The 21,219-nt window shown below is 44.9% G+C and overlaps 1 protein-coding gene across 19 annotated transcripts in view; it reads left to right on the top strand.

The window, feature by feature from the left end:
• Positions 1-10,867: 10,867 nt before the first annotated feature.
• FAM156A (family with sequence similarity 156 member A) overlaps positions 10,868-21,219 on the top strand; it is a 47,089-nt gene continuing 36,737 nt past the window's right edge. For 12 of the 19 annotated variants that reach the window (XR_006964734.1, XR_006964735.1, XR_006964737.1 and 9 more), the window contains exons 1-2: positions 10,868-11,053; positions 19,620-19,773. The gene's annotated coding sequence lies outside the window, so the exon portion shown is untranslated. The other 7 variants (XR_006964739.1, XM_047093623.1, XM_047093622.1 and 4 more) reach the window with 4 other exon arrangements.

Here is a 21,219-nt window from a genome sequence, read left to right as displayed (position 1 = left end):
AGGTCTCTCAAGAAATGAAAAATAGAAATACCATATGATTCAACAACCACACTTCTGGGTATATAGCCAAAGGAAATGAAACCACTATCTCAAAAAGATATCTGTCCTCCCATGTTCATTGCAGTATTATTCACAATAGCCAAAGCATGGAAACAACCTGTCTCCAGCAGATGAATGGGTAAAGAAAATGTGGTGTGTGTGTGTGTGTGTGTGTGTGTTATATGTATATATGTTATGCATAAACATATATACACATATACGTATGTATGTATACAAGTATACACAAATGTTATATATTTACATATGTGTATATATATGCATATATCACATACATACACACACAAAGGAATATTATTCAGCCTTTAAAAAGAAGGAAATGTTGCCATTTGTAACAGCATGGGTGAACTTGAAGGGCATTATGCATGATATCACTTATATGTGGAATCTAAAAAAAAATTGACCTTACAGAAACAGTAGAATGGTGGTTTCCAGGGACTAAGGAATGGGGAAAAAAGGAAGAGGCTGGTAAAAGGGTACAAACTTTCAGTTATAAGATGAATAAGGTCTGAGGATGTAATGTGTTACATGGTGACTACTATATTTGATAATACAGCATTATATAATTGAAATGTGCTAAGAGAGTGAAACTTAAATGTTCTCACCAAAAAACCCAAAAAAACAAAAACAAAAACACCAAACAGGTTAGTAAGTGAGGCAATGAAAATGGTGGTGGGAATACTTTCACAATGCAAACATATCAAATCATGATGTTGTACATTTTATTTTTTCCTGCTATTTTTATTTTTTAAATTATTACTTATTTTTAATTCAAGTATAATGAACATACAGTGTTATATTAGTTTCAAGTGTACAATGTAATGATTCAACAATTCTATACATTACTCAGTGCTCATCACAATAAGTGCGCTCTTAATCCCTTTCGCCTATTTCACCCATCCCCCCACCCATCTCCCCACAATTTCATTTGTCAATAATACCTCAATAAAGTGGAAGAATTTTTTCTGTTGCCCCTTTTTATTTCTTCCTCGACACAATATTGAGAAGTGTTATTTTGCTTCAAAATATTTGTGTATTTCCCAAATACCTTTTAAAAATTTATCTCCAATTTAATTCCATTGCATTGAGAGAGAATACTTTGTATGATTTCAATATTTTAAGTTTACAGAGATTTGTTTTATGGTCCACCATATGGTTGTATTAGTTTCTTAAGGCTGCCATAACAAATTACCACAAACTTGATAACTTTAAACAATAGAAATTTATTCTCTCACATTCTGGAGAGCAGAAGTCTGAAATCAAGATGTAGGCAGGGTTGGTTCCTTGTAGAGACTCTGAGGGATAATCTGTTCCATGCCTCTTTTCACCAGCTTCTGGTGGCTTCCAGCAATCCTTGACATTCCTTGGCTTATAGATGCATCACTCCAATCTCTGCCTCTGTCTTCACATTGCCTTCCTCTCTGAGTCTCAAATCTCCCTTTGCTTTTCTTTTATAAGGACACCTGTCATTGGATTTAGGGCCCAACCTAACTGCCCTGGCTAGAGCCTCTAGTCAGTTTAGCTTGTTGCTCTCATGGAGCTACCAGCCTCCTCTTAATCGCTTACCAGCAGGATCTCCATAGTCTCAGAGTATACTTGAGTTTGAACTTCTCCAAATTCTGTTTCAAATAAAGTTACTTCCTTTGAGGATAACTTGGAGTTCTCCCATAGGAACTGCCTCTCTCCCTGGACAAAATCTCTGAGCCACTGCTCCAGGCACTGGGTAAGGGTTGTAACTTCTGCCTTTCCCAACTGAAACTTCTTCTCATGTGTGGGCTGGGGCAAAGGCTATAGAGGCTTTAGTATTTGGTACCTGTTGTGCCTGAGATAAGTTTTCCACTCTATGAGTGGGGGCTAGATGGAGGACGGGAACATCAGAACTTTCAGATGCTTTCACCAGGAATTTGGCCTCTGCAACTTGGAGAGGGAGTGGATGAGAAATCCTGGCGTCCTGACCCTTCCAGTGAGATCCTGTATCCCTTGATTGGGAGCTGAATGGAGAGAGATCTCCAATTTTTTTGGCCACATCCTCCCAAAGTGGACCCTCCCTATAGCTGAGTTGGGGTGGAGGATGGAGTGGGTCATGGCTCAAGTGCCACAGACTCTCACTGTGAGGTTTAATAGATTTTCTTGAATAAACGTTTCCTTATTTGTTGTATTCTTTTAGGACAATTTCTGGAGACTTTAAATGTTTTGGTTATAAAACAATAATTTTTACTAGTTTCTTTGCTGGTGAACAGGTCCACAGAGTTCTTTGTGTTGCCATTCCGGAAGTGGAATCCCCTGAGTGGCCCACCCTTTTTCCTTTAACCTATTTGTATCATTACGTTCAAACTCAAATTGGGTTTCTTTCAGGCAGTATATAATTAGGTCTTGCGCTTTTATTTAACCCTACAATCATTGTCTTTTAATGGAGTCATTTAGACCCTTTATATTTAATATGATTATTGGTATGTCTATGTTTACATATTCCATATTGTTATTTGTTTTCTATTTGGCCCATTTGTTCTCCATCCCCAGTATCCTCTTTTTATGCTTTGTTTTATATTAGTGTAGTAGGTTTTTTAAAATGTAAATGTTAATTGTTAACATACAGTACAATATTGGTTTCAGGATTAATTGGTTTCAGGAAGTAATTCAGTAATTCATCACTTATATACAACAGCCAGCACTCATCACAAGTGCCCTCCTTAATACCCATCACCCAACTAGCCCATATCCCACCAACCTCCCCCAATCAACCATCAGTTTGTTCTCTTGTTAAGGGTCTCTTGTGGTTTGTTTCCCTCTCTTTTTTCTCCTTCTCCCATATGTTCATCTGTTTGTCCCTAAAATTCCACGTGAGTGAAATCATATTGTATTTGTCTTTCTTGACTTATTTCACTTATCAAAATACACTCTAGCTCCATCCATGTTATTGCAAATGGCAAGATTTCATTCTTGTTCGTGGCTGAGTAATATTTCATTGTCTATATATGCCATTTTTTATTTATCCATTCATCAGTCGATGGCCATTTGGGCTCTCTCCATAGTTTGGCTATTGTTGATTCCACTTCATTTTTAACAAAGCTTTTTTCCCCCCTAATGTGTGCATTTTGAAAGTTTTTAAAAATTATTTTAAAATATTTATTTATTTATTTATTTTGAGAGAGAGAGAATGGGGGAGGGACAGAGGGAGGGGGAGAGACAGAATCCAAATCAGGCTTTACACTGTCAGCACAGAGCCTGATGGGGGGCTCTACCTCATGAACCATGAGGTCATGACCTGAGCCGAAGTCAAGAATCAGATACTTAACCGACTGAGCCACCCAGGTGCCCCTGAAGGTTAAAAAAAAAACTCATTATGTCTTCAAGTTTACTAATCTTTTCTTATGAAATCTGCTTTTAATCTTATGAGATGTAATTTTCATCTCAGACCATGTACTTTTGATCTCTAGCAGTTCCATTTGAGTCTTTTAAAAATAACTCTATGTCTCCTATTAACATGCTCACTCTTTCTTCTATCTTCTTCAACCCATGGAATACATTTATAATAGCTGTTTTAATGTCTACATCTGTTAACTTTATCACCTGTGTTATTTCTGGATCTCTTTCTATTGATTGATTTTTATCCTCATTATTGGTTGCATTTTCTACTTATGTGCATGCCTAATAGTTTTTTTAAAAAAATTTAATGTTTATTTTTTGAGAGATTGAGAGAGAGAGACAGAGACAGAGACAGAGACAGAGACAGAGACAGAGTTTGAGCTGGGGACGGGCAGAGAGAGAGGGAGACACAGAATCTCAAGCAGGCTCCAGGCTCTGAGCTGTCAGCACAGAGCCCAACACGAGGCTCAAACTCACGGACAGTGATACCATGACCTGAGCTGAAGTAGAAGGCTTAACCGACTGAGCTGCCCAGGCGCCCCCCCCCCCCAATAGTTTTTTATTGGATGCCAGACATTGTGAATTTTACCTGTGGGGTTCTGGTTTTTATAACAACAGTAATAATTCCTTTAAGTGATTTTGAGCTTTGTGCTGGGATGCAGATAAGTTACCTGGAAACCGTTTTATCCTTTTAAGGCTTGCTTTTAAGCATTATTATACGTGACCAGAACAGCCTTTAGTCCATGGTAAATTTTCCCAACTACTGAGGTAATAACTAGCTGTGAGATCTACCCAACCCCCTGCATATTTTGAGGTTTTCTCACCTCTGGCAGGTGAGAAGATGAACTATTTCCGTCCCTCTGTGAACTCTGGGGTTGCTCCACACATTCTTTTTTGGTGGTACTTTTCCCTTGCTTGGGCAATTTCCTCACACATATGCACTGATCAGAATTCAGCTGGAGACTCTAGGGGAGCCCTATGCAGATCTCCAGAGCGTGCTCGCTCTCTCTCTCTCTCCTCTCTGCAGTTCTCTCACCCTCCATGCAGCTCTCTTTTCTCTGGTCCTCTAATCTCAGAATTTTCCTTGTCTTGGCCTCCCTGAATTCTCAACTGCTTCCTCAACTCTGGGGAGACCATGGGCCTCTGTTTTGGGTTTCCTCTCCCTGCACTGATGCCTGAAAACCCTCTCCAGGCAGTAAGATGGGGGAAATTATACTACTCACCTCATTTCCCCCCTTCTGTCAGGTATCAGTGACCTGAACTGCCTGTTGTACCAGATCCAAGAATTGTCTGTTCCAGTTTTTTTAGTTATTTTAAGTGGGAGGATAAACCCAGGCCTGTTTCTCCATCATGGCCAGATCCAAATCCTAAGTCAGTCTTTTTAAAAACAAAAATTACTTATTTATTCTTGAGACAGAGGTGGGGCGGGCAGAGAGAGAGGGAGACAGAGAATGTCAAGCAGGCTTTGTGCTATAAGCGCAGAGCCCAACGTGGGGCTCAAATGCACAAACGCTGAGATCATGACCTGAGCCAAAATTAAGAGTCAGACGCCTAACTGACTGAGCCACCCAGGTGCCCCCAAATCCTAAGTCAGTCTTGAACTAATCCTTGAATGCTGTGTTAATAGGATCGGCTGTCTTTCTCATATGACATGTGTGTGTCCTGTGATGAAGAGGTTCAAGGAAACTCCCAGAGTTCTGTCAGTGTAAGGGTGTAACAGTTGTTGCTATCCTAACAATTACCACTATTTATGATAATGAGGATGTTACAGAATTGTGTGTAAAGCATGAGGCATGTGGGCACCATTAAAGAACATCTGCTACTAGAGGCAGAAAGGAATACTGTTTGAGGTCAATACACCTAGAGTCACAAGGTGCAGGCTTTGCTGTGGACTAGCAAGGGGATCTAACCCGTTGGTATAGCAAGGGGATCTAACCCCTTGGTACTTAAGTTTCCTCATCAACTGGTCTACTAACAGAATCGGGGTGAATGTGGGCTACTGCACCCACTCAAAGGGGAGAGTGCCAGGAAGGAGGCTGTGAATGTTCAGCTGGGTCCAGAGGCAGAGAGTCCATAGAACACGGGGCCTCAGCATGTCCCACTCAGCAGTGCAGGGAGAGGTGCATGTTGCTTGCATCATCCCTGGACATATCCTGCAAGTGGCTAAGAAGTCCCTGGAAAACAAGCCCACGGGACATGTATAGGGAGGAGTGACTCACTGAGATTGAGAGTACTCTGGGTATCTAGTCTTTCCACTTCATGTTGTGGGGACCATATTTGTTTCAGGGTCTTTGCTCAGCTTTGGCTACTTTTATAATGCCAGCAGCTACTGCTGTCACTGACACTGCTGTGGAATAAGGCACAGCCAGGGGTTATGGGCAGGAGCTCTGGGGCCAGACATACCTGGGAGTGGGTGCTGGTATCTCCCCTCCTGGCTCTGGTGAGCTTCAGTAAGATAGTTAGCTGATACATAGTATAAGTTACTCATCTGTAAAACAGTGATTAATAATAATAACCACCTCCCAAAGATGTTATGGCTATTAACGGAGTTAACTGATGGTTAAAACAGGGCATCTGTGGAAACAATACTGACAAAAACAATAATGATCCTGGTTAATGTTTATCACAAATTTATTCTGCATCAGGCGCTATGAAAACTCCTGCTAGGGTCATCTCATTTGCTTTTCACTACAACCTATGAGGATTGACACTATTTCACGGTGGAGAAGACTGAGGCACAGAGACAGTAAGGGAAAATCCCCAGTCACACAGCTGATATGAAGAGAACAAGCTGAGATTGGCACTCAGGAAAACACCAGAACCCAAATTCCTGACCATTGCTGGGGATGGGGTATGGCATGGAGTGGTCCATTCCAGAGGGGCCTCGGCTGGGGCTGAAAACTCAGAGAAGGAATCAGAGAGGGTTGCTGTGGGCAGTGAATACTGGGAACACACACGAAGAGGGCAAAGGGGCCAGAAGGAAGGCAAGTGATGATGCCCTCCAGATGGTGGGAATCAAAAACTCCTAAGAAGTGCCCCAGTGGCTGTCCTTATGGGCTTTGGCCTCTGCTTGGGCTGTCCAGCAGCCTTGGGGCACAGCTGGCCAGAGGCCAAATCCCACGAGGACAGCCACTGGAGCACTCCTGCGATCATGCTCCCCCATTCCCCCCGAGGGTCCCTTCTCTGTGCTCACAGACCCAGACCTGCACAGTGTCATCCCACCTCCTGATGGGACACTCATCCCAGCTCCTCTTCTCAGAAAACCTTCCCTTTACCTCCAGCCCTGGGGGACTGCCCTGGATCCCCAGTCCAGGGCTGGGGTTTCACCTGAATCCTGGAGAATTTTCTGTTCCTCCCTAACAGGGACATTATTACAGACCCCTACATGGTGGCTGGAAGACCTCTGTCCTGCACAATGTTGTGCGTTTGCAGGGAGCAGGAAAGGCTCTGGGTGGGTCCTCTGAGGTAGAACTGGGGTGCTGGTTGACAGGACAAAAACAGGAGGGACAGGGTGTAACTGAGGCCCAAGACTAGGGCTGGAGGAGGGGGCTAAAGAGGCTCCTGGGGGAGAAGGGGACACCTGGTGGCTGGCAAGGGGAGCAGAGAGATTTCAGCAGAGGGAAGGGGTGAAGCAGCTGCCACCAGGAGAGGGGGTTTAGAGAAAGGACAGGGATGATCAGAGGGATTTAAGGGGGTTGCCAGAGGCAGTGATACAGTATCCCTCTCTCCGGGATACAGTATCCCACAGCGGGCGCGGAGAGATGGCAGAGATGACAGGATCCACGACCTCCATTTGTGGATCTGGGATTCACCTTAACACCCCGTGGGGCAGGATGCAGAAGTCCCTATGATCAGAGGTGACCAGGGTGGGTCAGACGATGGTCATTCCCAGGATCCAGACGTGAGAGGTCTCTCAGAATCCTTCAGTCTAAGAGACCTCCGCATCCCTGGGGTGAACCTGCCTTCCTGATGACGTGGTGGTGACTGCAGACAGCGAGGGCTGCAAGAGCCCAGGCCTCTCCCCCATAGGGTGGACTGAACAGAGACTCACTGTCACGGCCCACACAGCAGCCCTGAGCTGAAGATTTGTGGCTCTGTGTCACAGGGTGCAGCCTGTAGTCTCTGCGAGTGGGTGTGTGAGGCCTCTGAGCTGAAAGGGAGCTTATTACCTCAACTAGGAATCCTCTCAGCTGGCTGGAGTCTAGTTGTCACATGTGACATCTTTGAGCTGTTTGTGGTTGGGGTCTAGGATGAGAGGCCTCTGAATGATTTGTGAGCCTCTATCCCAGGGTATGAGGTCTCTGAACTATTTGGGGGAGTCTTTGTCCAGAGGGGTGGGTCTCTGAAATGTTCATGTATCTGCATCTGAGAATGATTTTGAGAGGAAGGCAGGATGCACCTTACTCTCACAGGGCTTAGCACTAGGCCTGAGATTTCACATTTGCTGTGCTTTCCCCCATGCCTGCCCTGCTAGGGATGAGGGCTTAGGGCCCCCATCCTCAGGGAGGGCCTTTCCTCAGCCATACACAGCCCCTAGGAGCCCATGGTAACAATACAGATCAAAGGAATATCTGTTTAGCATTACTCCCATCCTTGCTAGGGGCCAACCACTGTGACAAACCTATGGACATGTACTAACTCAGCTGATCTGCCCAATCCTCAAGGAGAAGGTCGCTATTTGCAGGTGAGGAGCCTGAGGCCCAGCAAGGGAGGCCAATCTAAGCTCCTGAGGAGGGAGGAACTGGATGTAACTTAAGCTTTTTGAAGGAGGCAGGGAGACGTCAGCACAGCAAGGCCAGGTAGGAGGTGACCAGGAAGGGGGAAAGCTGAGGTTAGTGCATGGCCACAAGGATCCTGTAACTGACTCACTTTCAGGATGTCTGTCCCTCTCTGGCGCTCGCTCACATGCCCCGTTCCCGGGCACAATACTTGATGCACAAACGTAGAGGTGGTGGTAGAAGGTAGACAGGTGAGGGAAGCACCTCAAATGCACCAATTTTCACAAAGCCTCAAGCAAACCTAGAGATTCCTGCCTCCACTTCCCTCCTTGCAGCATTTTTGGGCACTGAGATCGGAAGGAGGGCAGTCAAGGTCATGAGGGGGTGTGGGCAACCCTGTGTATAGCATAAGCCTCCCCATACCTGAAATGTGTCCTTGTCCTTATAGGCAGAGGGTCCTGATGTATGTCAAAGCAGTGGGACTGAGACCAAGACCACAGGCTGCTGAGGTATTTCCTAGATACCCCTGGGGAGGGGCGTCTTTTCCTCTGGAGAGACAGGCACATCATCCAGTAGCAGAGCTGGGAGCCCATAGGTGGGTACTAATTCAGTGGGGACAGTGGTGCTGCCAGATGGTCTCTCTGTCTCAGTCTCTCTAATGCTATCTTCCTTTCTGTCTTCTCTGTGCCTGAAACTTTGTCTCTGTTGCCCACCCACGTGGGTGGGACCTCACTCACCCAAGAGGACCCTTGCTTGGCCTCTCCTGAGGCTATCATCCTTTGACATGGATACTCATGGGGAACTGTTAGGGGGTTGCTCACGAGTCTATGGAACTGTCCAAGAAGGCATGTTCAGCTGCAGATGGGTAGAAAAAAGGTTCTCCCTTAGGGCAAGCAAGGAGCTGATCCCCATGTATTGGGTGGCCTGGATCTCTGGCCTCTGAAAGGGGGCTTCTGAAATAGGGGCTTCTCTGCTAAAAAACCAACCGACCGACCGACCAACCAACCAATCAACCAACCAACCAACCAACCAACCAACCAACAAAAAGCCTCCATGGCTCAAACACGATAGTCAAACTCCTCACCATGGCCCTGAAGGTGCTTCACTATCTGGCCCCCATTACCTCTCTCACCTTGTCTCCTACCTCTCTCCCTCAACCATACTTAGCCAGCCACAGTGGCCTCCTCACTGCACCTCATACACCCTGCACTGAGTTCCACTCCTGCGTTTTTCTACTGGCTCCTACCTCTGTCTGGGATTGTTTTCTAGCAGATATTCATCTCCAGGTGTCTGCTCAAGGATCACATTCTTTGAAAGACCTTCCTTGACCTGATTCTAAAAATTGTCGCCCTCTATTTCATTATTCCGATTTAATTTTAATCGCAATTGCCAAATTACTTGACAAATTACTTACATTTTTGTGCTGTATGATCCCAATAGAATGTAAGCTCCATGAGAGCAAGGGTTTTTTTTGTTGTTGTTGTTTTTGTTTTTTTGCTGTTGTTTCCACGCGGTCGTATTCCTAACACCCATAATAGTGCCTGACACATAATTTGGAGGGAATTAATGAATGAATGAGAGAATGAATAAGTAAGTACAAGGCTGTGGTGAGACGCATAGCTACCCAGGCCAAAGGATTCTCCTAGGGAACATGTTCACGGGTGACAGGATGCTGACAAAGTCCGCAGTCTTTATATCACTTTCTCAGTGTCCTTGGGGCCCCTGGAAGATGGCCCTTTCCCTAACAGAAACAAATGACTTATTACTGACAGTCAATCACAAAGGCCTGACACACAGCAGACCTCTAACACCATCCCCGTGCTCTACCCCTCCTGCCCCTGTTCCCCCACTAGACCTAGTTTGCATTGCCCACGGAGGCACAAGCCAGCACAACGCCTACCACATAAAAAAAAAAAAAAATCACTTTTAACGCTCCCTATTACACTGGCGGCCACCGGAGAGAGGTAAATTTCAGCTCAGGAAGACTTTCTCCCGAGTCCACCACTGCAGCGAGCTGGGGTTTACACCCTGGCTTTGCCCTCCCTCCCTCCCTTTGGGGCCAGCCTGGAATGGTCCGTGGGCATCTGCATCGACCAGCCATTCCAGGTACGCGCCACTAAGGGGCGCGCGAGCTGGAACGGTAAGCGTCACTGGACACACCTCTCAGAGCCACAGAGGCAGGACCGTCCACTCCGGGAGGTACCACTAGAGAGGGGACTCCGATTTTGGAATAATCCATTGTGTATGTGACAGTACTGAGGGTCTGCTTATACAGCGTGTGGCATCAGCCACAGGTCGCAGCGGAGGCGCTAATGGCGCCGCCAGGTCCTTCCCCACTCGCTCCACTCCATTCTTCCTGCCCACGTGAGCCTATGTGAACACCGGGTCTCAGGCCGCTTTATTCAGTTGCACTTCGCCGACTCCACCCCTCCGTTTCTACATGGTTACGTCCAGCTAGGCAGCAACGAGGTGAGAGATTGGCTCTCCGATATATAGGGGGCGAGGTCAGAGACTTTCTGGGTGATGATTGGTCCGGGAGAGAGTGTGCCAGAGTAAGCCCTTCCGGGGCGCAAAATGGCTCCGGAAAAACTCCCTACTCCCCGCCCCTGTCTTCGTCTACCCCGTTCCCATTGGCTATCTAGCGGGGTCAGGCACAACGAGGGCAGGAGCTCTGGGCGAGGGTTGTGTGTGTGTGGGTGTGGGTGTGGGTGTGGGTGTGGGTGTGTCTGTGTCTGTTTGTGTGTGTGGCTTTTCAGAGGGCACAGTTTTTCTCCGAGTTGAACTACTCACCGACTGACTGCCCCGAGGGGCTGAAGATGCTGCCCCAGTCGGTGGCGAGGTTCGGCACAACAGCTCGCTTGTAGCCAGAGTCTGGCACTGGACGCGCGCCGTGACTGTGCAACTGTCTTCACGTGAGCTCTTTCAGTCTTGTTCAGCCCTAACTCGGTCACAAGCCTAGTCGGGCGCATTTGGCACGGCGCCATCCATCCTACAGATGCAATCAATTAAGTCCAGGGCGAGGTCTGTGCGCTTGTTTGGCGTCCCTGCCTGGGAAGTAGAGTGTGTCAAGCAGTTTGGGGATGTGTGTGGCTAGAGAGGACATCACAGGCACAGTTTGAGTATATTTGATCTTTCTGAGCCTTTTAGGAGATTGTGAGTGAATGGGATATTTTATCTGAGTGGATTTTGTACGGCACGGGATAAGGACTTTAGGCTGTGCGTGTCTGTATATCTGAGGGTGCATTTTCTGAGCTTTTTGCGCATTTATGTCCGTGTGGTTGAGATCTGTGTGGGCGTCTGCACCCCAGGTGTGAGGTCTCTGAGCTGTTTGTGATTCTGTTTCAAGTTGTGATATCTCTGAGCTGCGTGGGGTGGGGGGTATTATCTTAAGGTGTAAAGGATCTGTGCTGTTTGGGAGTCCAAGGTGTGGGTTCTCTGAAATGTCTGGGGACTTGAAAGATAAAGGTTATGTGATGTTTCTGAGTTATTTGAGCTTCTGTCTTTCCCTTTTTATTTTGAGGTCCTTGTAATAGCTTGGGAGGTGTCTGCAGGGTTTGGGAGTCTTCTCTAGGATGTGAGGTCTCTGAGCAGATTTAATTTGTTTCCTGGAGTGAACACGTTGATCTGTTGCGGGGGGGGGGGGAGCAGGAGTTGTTTCAGTGTGTATGGTCTCTGTTGTTTTTTTTTTTTTGTATTCTGTGACTCAAGTTGCAAGCTCTTTGTGCAGAGATTTTTGGAATCTTTTTTAGGGTGTGTTCAGGGATCTGTTTTTGGTGTCCCTGGGTATCTGAGCTGTTTGGAGTCTGTGTCTGAGAAGTAAAATCTTTTATCTTTGTGGTTGTGAGGTCTCTTTCCAGGAACTGAGGGGTTTGGAAGCTGGCAGATATGATTCCAAAGCCCGGACCCCCAAATCCTGGTTGTGTGTCATCGGGAAAATCACTTGTTTCCTGAGGATTAAATATGTGTCAGCATCAATAAAATGGGGCCAGTGCGTGTCTTGGAGGGTACCTGTGCAACTTAGAAGTGTGTGTAAAGGTCCTGACTCCCAGCCATCCTTCCACAAGAATTTTCTGATCACCGGCTGTGTGCCTGAGTACTTTCCTTGGAAGTCGGAAGTACAACACAGGATAAAACTGACAAAGTGTCTTATTCCCTAGAGTTAGCCAGTAAATGTATTGACTGTCAGAGGATGTCAAGTGCTACATAGAAAGAGAAGGAGGGTTGGAGGAAGGAGTATGTGGGGATCATGTTGGTATTTATGCAGGGTGATGAGGGAATGACTCCCTCAGAAGGTAATGACTGAGCAGATTCCTGAGGAAGTGAAGGAGCAGGCCGTGGAACTACCTGCAATTGTTAGAACATTACAGGCAGAAGGTACAGCAGGTGCAACAGTACTGAGGGGAAATCCACTGAGTGTGTTCCTGGATATCAAGGAGTCCTGTAATGCTGGCAAAAGCCCTCAAAACTGGTTTGACTCATAGAGCGCAGTGAAAGGTGTCTGGTGTTGCTGTCTCTATTTTTCCCACAACCTGTGAGGGAGGTGGTCTTCATCCCCATTTTATAAAGGACCCGAGGCTCCAAGAAGTGCCCAGAATCTTCTCTCCTGTTTACACCTGAAATTGCTAAGAGGAGTGAAACCTTGTGCTCCATCATGAAAGACTTGAGACATGAGAGGCTTGAGTGTCAGAGCTGCAGGGCCCACACCATCCAGTTTGGATGTCAGCCAGCCAGCAGATATAAGCGATAATATGGGAATCATGCCCCTCATTACATTTCTACACTTGATGGAGGTCCGGACTGAGAAAGAAATGGGGCAGAGAAGAGAGGCAGGAAGGGGAAGCTGGAGAGCAATGAGAAAAAAAAAGAAACCCAACACACTGGCTTCATGATATTGCCTGGATTTGCCCCAATTCCCTTTAATTAATTGATTGTATTGAGATATATTTACCTCTCCCCCTCCCTTTTCTTTCCCTTCCCTTCCCTCCTGTTGTGCCTGAGCAGTTCAGCCCTAAAGCCATTAGGTGCTACAGAGCAAGGCAAGTGTGTGCATGTAGGGGCATCCCACACTTGGAGTCAGAGCCCAGGCACAGTGAGAAGGGCATCCATACATAGGGGCAGACTGCACTGGGGACAGAGCCCAAGGTAGTAAGGAGGATGTCCCTGGGGGTTGGATGGAGAGAAGGCTAACTGGCTCAAGGGTTCAAACTTCAGTGGAGTGTGGAGGTCAAGGTCAGGGATTGGTTCAGCAGAGCATGTGAGGGTGGGCCTCTGTGTGCAACTGGGATGCCTTATATACTTTAGGATTCGTCAACTCACTCAATGTGGAAGACCCGACTCTCACTTTTGGAAGAGGAAATTTCAAATACAGAAAGGAAGAAAACAAATTCTGAGGTGTTCTATTGGGATTGGAGGTCTCCATGTGAACTCATGCTTTATGATATGTATGTGTGCGTATGTGCATATGTTGATAGATACAGATGTACATATGTATGCGTGTGTGTTTGAATGTGTACATACGTGTATTCCAAACTTTCTGGAAACAGCAACATCCCAATAGTAATAAGTACACCTAGCCCCGACGTCCTGGCTTCTAAATATTATTCTGCATTCAGTGATGGGTTCCCAGGCTGGGAGAGCGAAAGGACAAATGAGCCTGGCTCAACTTGTGGTACCAATCATAAGGGACAGTTCAAGGAAACTTGTGGTACCAACAATAAGGGACAGTTCAAAGACTGATTTGGTGATGTCAGAAGGACACAGAAAATAGCCTGAAGGGGCTCCCACTGGACATTCTGGGGATGATTTTATTTTTTCAGCTTTAATGAGATACTATTGATATATAACATAAGTAAGCTTAAGGTATACACGGTGATGATATTTCTATATATACATATATATATATATATATATATATATATATATATATATATATAGAAATGTGTGTGTGTGTGAGATCCCCATAACTTACTCTTCTTATGGCTGGAAATTTGTACCCAAGACCACCGTTTTCCCCAACCCCTGGCAAACACCATTCTAATCTCTATTTCTATGAGTTTGGCTTTTTAAATTTCCACATATGTGAGAACATACAGTATTTGTCTTTCTCTGTCTTCTTTCAGTGTAAAGCATTCAGGGTCCATCCATTTAGTTGCAAAAGTCAGGATTTTCTTTTTATGGCCAATTAATATTCCATTGTGTATTTATAGCACATTTTCTTGATCCATTCATCCCTCCATGGACACTTACATTGTTTCCATATCTTGGCTGTTGCTGCACAGTAAATCATAAAATCGGTGTTACTCCTCCAAGTTTGTTTTTCATTTTCAAAATTATTTGACTATTCTAGTTCCTTTACCTTTCCACATAAACTTCATAATCAGTCTATATGTCCAAAAAGTCCTACTGGGATTTTTTATTGGAATTGTATTAAAATGTTGCATTCCTTTGAGGCCTATTGACGCCTACATTATTTTGATTTGATCAACCCCAGAACACAGTATGTGTCTCCATTCATTTAGGTCTTATATTTCTTTCCTCAGCTTTTTGTGGTTTTGAGCATATACATCCTGTGTATGTTTCGATAGACTGGAACGGGGGAAGCGATTGTAAATGGTACCTGCGGGTGGTTTCTGTATTTTGTCTTGTTATGTAATTGTTCATTGCTAGCATGCAGAAAGTTGCTTGATTTTTTTGTGTTCAGCCTCTATGCTGTGACAACATTGAATTCACGTATTGGTTCTAGGAGGGTTTTTTCTGTAATTTCATGGGATTTTCTACATACATAATCATGTCATTGTGAATTGGAAGTTTTATTTCCTCCTTCCTGACCTTTCTTTTTTCTTTCCTTACTGGAGTGACTAGGACTTCTAGCAAAATACTGAATAACAGAGGGGAGAGTGGATATCGTAGCCTCATTCCTGGTCTTAGGGAGAAAGCATGTAGTCTCTCCTCATTAAGCAGGATGGAGGGTGTAGGTATTTTTGTAAGATGCTCTGTATTGTGGAGTTGTTTCTAGAGAAAGTATTGTAAGTCCTGGAGGGGGAACGGGGCAATAGCTGAAACGTCAGCAATGTTCTGGTCTCAAGGCTGTCGAACGTGGTAGCATTATGAGCTACAGAGCCCCACGATCCCCCAGAGGACAGTTAAGATACAAAACCCGCTGTAATTCCCTGACACTCCTTAAAACTTCACGTACTCCTGCATGCCTTCACGTAGCCACCAAATGTATGTCTGGTTAATGTCTAAAGGTCCATTGTGCTCTCTATCCATGCTTTGATATTCTTTGATCCTCTATCTAATGAAATATGAAATAAGGGCTATATGCAGTCTGCTGCTCTCTCACAGAGGCAGCCCTGCACACCTGCTCGGTCTGGTGTCTGAGAACTTCTTCAGTGCGTGGCCACACTATATCCAGGTTAGGAAAGTTCCCTTCTGGTTATAGTTTGCTGAATGTTTTTATCATGAATGACTGTTGAATTTGGTCAGATGCTTTCTCTGCATCAATTGATATGATCATGTGGGTCTTTTTTTTTGATACACTAATATGATTTCTTAACTGATTTTTGAATTCTACACCAGCTTTGTATTTCCAGGGTAAACCCAACTTGCTCATGTTGTATTATTCTTTTTATATATTATTGAATGATTTGCTAGTAGTGTCTTTGTCTGATTTTGATATCAGGGTAATGCCAGTCTGATGAAATGATTCAAGAAGTGGTCCCTCTCTTCTATTTCTTTGAAGAGGTTGTAGAATTGCTGTTATTTCTTATTATATTTCTACTACTTTTGTAGAATTTTTTAAAATTTAAATTCAAGTTAGTGTATAGTGTAGTAATGGTTTCAGGAGTAGAATTTAGTGATTCATCACTTACATATAACACCCAGTGCTCATCCCAACAAGTGTCCTCCTTAATGCCCATGATGCATTTAAGCTCACTCCCCCCCCCACACACACACAAAACACCTCTCCAGCAACCTTCCGTTTGTTCTCTGTATTTAAGAGTCTCTTATGGTTTGCCTCCCTCTCTGTTTTTATCTTATTTTTGCTTCCCTTCCTCTGTGTTCATCTGTTATGTTTTTTAAATTTGACATAGGGGTGAAATCGTATGGTATTTGTCTTTCTCTGACTGACTTATTTTGCTTAGCATAATACGATCTACTTCCATCCACATTGTTGCAAATGGCAAGATTTCATTCTTTTTAATCCCCGAGTAGTATTCCATTGTATATATATGTACCACTTCTTCTTTATCTATTCATCAGTCAATGGACATATGGGCTTTTCCCATAATTTGGCTGTTGTTGATAGCACACTGTTACTTGTTCTTAAGTGTGTGGTACAGTTTTCCAGAGAAACCGTCTGGGCCTGGAGATTTCTTTCCTGAAAGTTTTTAACAATGATATTTTAGAAATATATGTATGTTTTTCAGATTACCTGGGTGGTGGTTTTTTGTTGTTTTGGTTTTGTTTGGTTTTGTTTTGTTTGGGTTGAGCTTTAATAGTTTGTGTCTTTCAAGCAATTGTTCTGTTCCATCTCAATTACCAAATGTAAGTGCATAGATTATTTGTTAGAATCCATTCAAATTCTCTGGATTCTGTAACCTATTTCATTCTGGATATTGGTAAGTTGTGTCTTTATTTTACTTATCTTTCTTTTTGTGTCAGTCTGGATAGAAATTTATGAATTTTATTGACCTTTTCGAAGAACCAGCTTTTGGTTTCATTGACTATCTCTATTCTTTTCCTGATATTTGCTCTAAATCCTGTTTTTCTTATTTGCTTGCTTTATTTTTATGTCCTGTTTCTAGTTTCTTAAGGTGGAAGCTTTCATCATTAACGTGGGTCCTTTCTTCTTTCTAATACAAACATTTGATGCGGTACATTTAACACTAAGTACTGCTGTAGCTGCATCCTGCAAATTTGGATATGTCGTATTTTCATTTGCATTCAGTTCATCTGATAAAGGGTTAGTATCCAAAATATTTTCTAATTTCCCTTGAGCCTTGCCATTTGCACCATGGGATTATTTAGACATGTATTGTGTAATTTCCTTGTGTTTGGAGATTTTCCTCTTCACATTTTCTTACATATTGGGTTTTTTTTTTCTTTTGCTCAGGCAACATTCTCTGTATGATTTCAACTATTTTATAACTTCTAATATGTGTTTCGTGACCCAGGATGCATTCCACCTTGGTGAAACTTCCATATGTGAAGGGTTCTATACTTGTCAGTTACATCCAGGTAGTTCACAGTGTTGTTCAGTTCATCCGCATATTGCTAATTTTCCTTCTATTCCTTCTGCATATGACTGAGAGAGTGTTGACTTCTATAACTGTTAGTTGTAGATTTGTTCATTTATCCTTCAGTTCTGTCTGACTTGGTTATATATTTCGAAGCTTTGTTACTGGGTGTTGTGCAGAGAAGAGTTAACATAGTAGGCCTGAAACTACTGTGCTTACAAACATCAGCATGTTGGGCCTTATCTTGCATCCGGGAACTTGAATTTCAGAAGGTTTCCCACCATTCCCTACCTGAGCAGGGTGCTTTATTCTTCCTAAACTGTCCAAACAATATGTTTCATGTTAAACATCTATGAAACATCTCAACACGTAGACATCTATGAAAATACTTTTCTTTCTGGGAATCTGAAATCTTGGTCTGTGCTGGGCAGACAGTGCCTACGTGACCAGCCTCCATCCCAAACCTCTGACGCTGTGTTACTCACGAGGTGCCCTTGGTAGACAGCATTTCACATGAGTTATCATGATTTGTTGCTGAAGGCACAAATTGTGTGACTCTCCTGGGAAAGGACTCTTGGAAGCTTGCACTGGTTTCCTCCAGATGTTACCCAGGGCACCATTTCCCCTGGGCAATTTTGCTTTCTATCCTTTTGCTGTAATAAATCTTAGCCCTGAGGATGACCTTCACGTCCTCCTGGGGATGCAGCAGAAGCAAGGGTGGTCTTGAGACCTCCGAAACCATGGTGGCAGCCATGGGACTCACTAGCAGGAAAACCCTGACTCACTAAAATATGGTGGAAGACTTTGCGTAAAGAAAGGATGGCACGGTAGAGATGATAAGCTGCTTGTGCCTCAGTGACTATGGATGTGCCCACGATATGAAAGAGCAGCTGAGCTGTTCTGAAAGGTAAATGTTACACACGGAATGCAAAAATAAAAGGTCCAAGTCCAAGAGCGTTGGCTCACTGCATGCCTTGGCTGCTTTAGCCATGCTGGATGATATGAGGTGAACAAGTGTAGCCAACTTATGACTTGGGTCTTCATTCGCTGGAGGCCAGGGAAAAGGATCCAGACCTTCCCAAAGGTGAACAAAAATGTTGAAAGTTTAACTTGCTGTCTCCTGCACGTGGGAGAAGACAAATTTAATTGGTTGCCTGGGCTAGAAAAAGCTTTACATAAACTAGAGGCAAAGACGGAGGGGAAGGCATTCCAGCCTTTTCTTCAGCTGGCTTACTGCTGCTGTGGCTGCGCCTCCCAGCATTCCAACCAGGATGTCCCCTGTATGGTCACCCGGTAAGTGTCCACTTACTGCTAGGAGTTTCAGTAAACTTGCAGTGAGGGCGAAAAGGGAGGATTTAAAAGTGGCTTTGTACGTTGTGGCTGTTGGTGCCTGGATGTCTGAGAAAACTGATGTAAGATGTTAGGCAGGGCCACTGTTCAAAGCAGCTGCCCCCAGCAAGGGTATGACCTGTTCTAGCCTGGCTGCTGGATAAAGGAGAGAGACAAAAGGGACAGGAGGTGATGTAAACCTGTTTTGAAAATTTTGAAAATTCAGAATTTCATCCTGAACAATTCCTAATGATCGTGAGTCTTTCTCGTTATGTCATAGAGTTTTCTATGAAAATATTTTGGTCCCTTTTGCTAACAGGCCCTCCTTACAAAAGGTTTGGAGGAGAGCAGGGGATAAATAAAGACACAGAAAGGTTCAGTTTCAGAATTGTACGCACTGATTTTGTAACAGTGGAGAAAACAAACCTGGCACCTGGGGAGAAGCAGAGGGAAGAGGCGAGGACATTAATGGCCTGTGTCTGTCCAGACTATTCTTGGAAATTTTCTATTTTTTGTTAAGGAAACACTCTCAGTGCAGCCTTTGCAAGCCTTTGTGAGCACTGCGAATGCAAATTGACTCCTGAGCCTCGAGCCATACCTGCCAGAGCTCTGACTGTGGGACAGCAGGGGTGGCCCCAGCTCCTGGGCGTTGCACGCATGGCACCTCCACGTGACCTCCACCCTCAGAGAGAGGATGAACTGGCGTCGTGGACAGACACAACTTTGGGAAATAACTGCCTCCAGGCATCCCTCTAAAACCAAGGGCTCAAATGAATATTCCAAGTGGACAGGGAGTCCTAGAGGGGAAGGCCCGTGGCGGGAGGCCACATTGAGGCCCCGGTGAGCCGTGTTGCCGGATTCGGTGTATGTCCAGCTCTGGGCTCCCTAACGATTGTAAACTCTGTTTCAGGAGAATCACGTGTGCCCGCTAGGATTACCCTTCCTGTGTGTGTGCCCTGACCAGCCCGACACTGCCTCAGCCTGGAAGACTTTCAGGTCAGGTTCTGCTTCTCGACCGGTGTGTGCTGTGCCTGAATTTGTGCGTCAGGCCAGCTAAAAAGAAGGTTCGTACAAAAAACTAAGCAGTAAGTTACCTGTTTTTCTACATTAGACCTTTGTGGTTAGTGCAAATTGTTTTAACTGGTTAAATCTAGGACCCCTGAGGGATGTGATGGAGATCAGTCCTGCAGGCTGGTCTTACCCTACCGCATTGGTCCTAAGACTGAGACCTGTGGCACGTCCCTCCTGCCCTCTGCAGACCGGCATCTGTGTGGTTCATCATCATGACACTAGGTCCATTCATTCCCATTTGACTTCAATTCCACAAGTGTGGACTGGCCTTCTGCCGAGTGTCAGGTCCTCTGGCCTGAAGACACCAAGAGGTGTGTTTCCAACCTTCCACGAGGCAGACACGAGGGAGACAGATATGGAAACAAAGTGGCAATGTTCAGTGACCGCTGGCAGATCACATTGTGAACATCTCCCACTTAATTCCTCCGGTCCTTTCACAGCATAACCTGGAGAAGACCCATCCGGTCAGTACACTTGGGTTCCCCTCATTCTATTTCCTGCACGCACAGCCACAGATATCAAGTGATACTGGCATGTTGTATGAGACGCAAAGCCATGAACAGAATTGCTTTCATTGATGTATTTTCCAAAACAGTCAAGGATTATTGGTACCTTCCCAGGTAAAACAACATGCAAGTATCCCTCAGTTTACAGGGAAGTTAACATTTATGGAAAATCCACCTTATGTAAGTCTCTGTCAAAAAGATTTGCCTCCCTGAAACTTTCCCTTTTTAAATACTGATACTTCCCTTTAATCATTTCAACAATCACAGTCTCCCTCTGAAATTTTCAAAATGTGCCATTGTGGTTATAACCCACATAATATGCTGGTCCTTGCCTGGATTTGGTGAGAGGAAATACCATGGCAGCATGGTACTCCCAGGAAGTACTCCCTGGGAAGGATTCCGGGCACCCTCATCCTCTGCCTGCTTTCTGTGATAAGAACGTGTTTCAGGGACAGCTGAGATGTGAGGTAAAGCTTCATTTCAGAGGTCACCACTGCCGTGGAATGTCCACGCCCGGATGGTTTTGTGCTCGTCCTTGGCTCTTAGCTCCTGGGACTGGGGTTCTCCTCCTCATTGATGACAAGCCTTTCTAGGTATGGACACCAGAGTAAGGGGCTGGGCAAGGGCTTTAAGCTTCTGTCCTGTTCGGGACAGCAGATGATATCACAGGACAGCTGAAAGGACAAGAGGGAGATGATCTCCTAAGGTCAAAGGCAGGTTTTTGATAGGTGAAGGGAAGACATGCGCCCAAGTTCTGGTTGCGCCAGGCTGACGTGGAGTGGAGTGTGGGTGTAAGAATGAACCAAAGGCTGAGAGGACATGGGGAGAATAGATTGCATAACCTCACATCATATGGTTTACGTGGCCCTCAAAAAAAGCCCGTGCCATCATGAGAACTTAATGTCATCTTCTGTCACCAACCCTACCCACTGG

This window comes from Lynx rufus, unplaced genomic scaffold (assembly GCF_022079265.1).
Source record: "Lynx rufus isolate CCGP_SWC_20201006 ecotype Redwood Valley unplaced genomic scaffold, mLynRuf1.p SCAF_35, whole genome shotgun sequence".
Lineage (NCBI taxonomy): Eukaryota > Metazoa > Chordata > Mammalia > Carnivora > Felidae > Lynx > Lynx rufus.
Note: the sequence above shows the minus strand (reverse complement) of the source record. Positions and strands in the feature narration are given on the sequence as shown.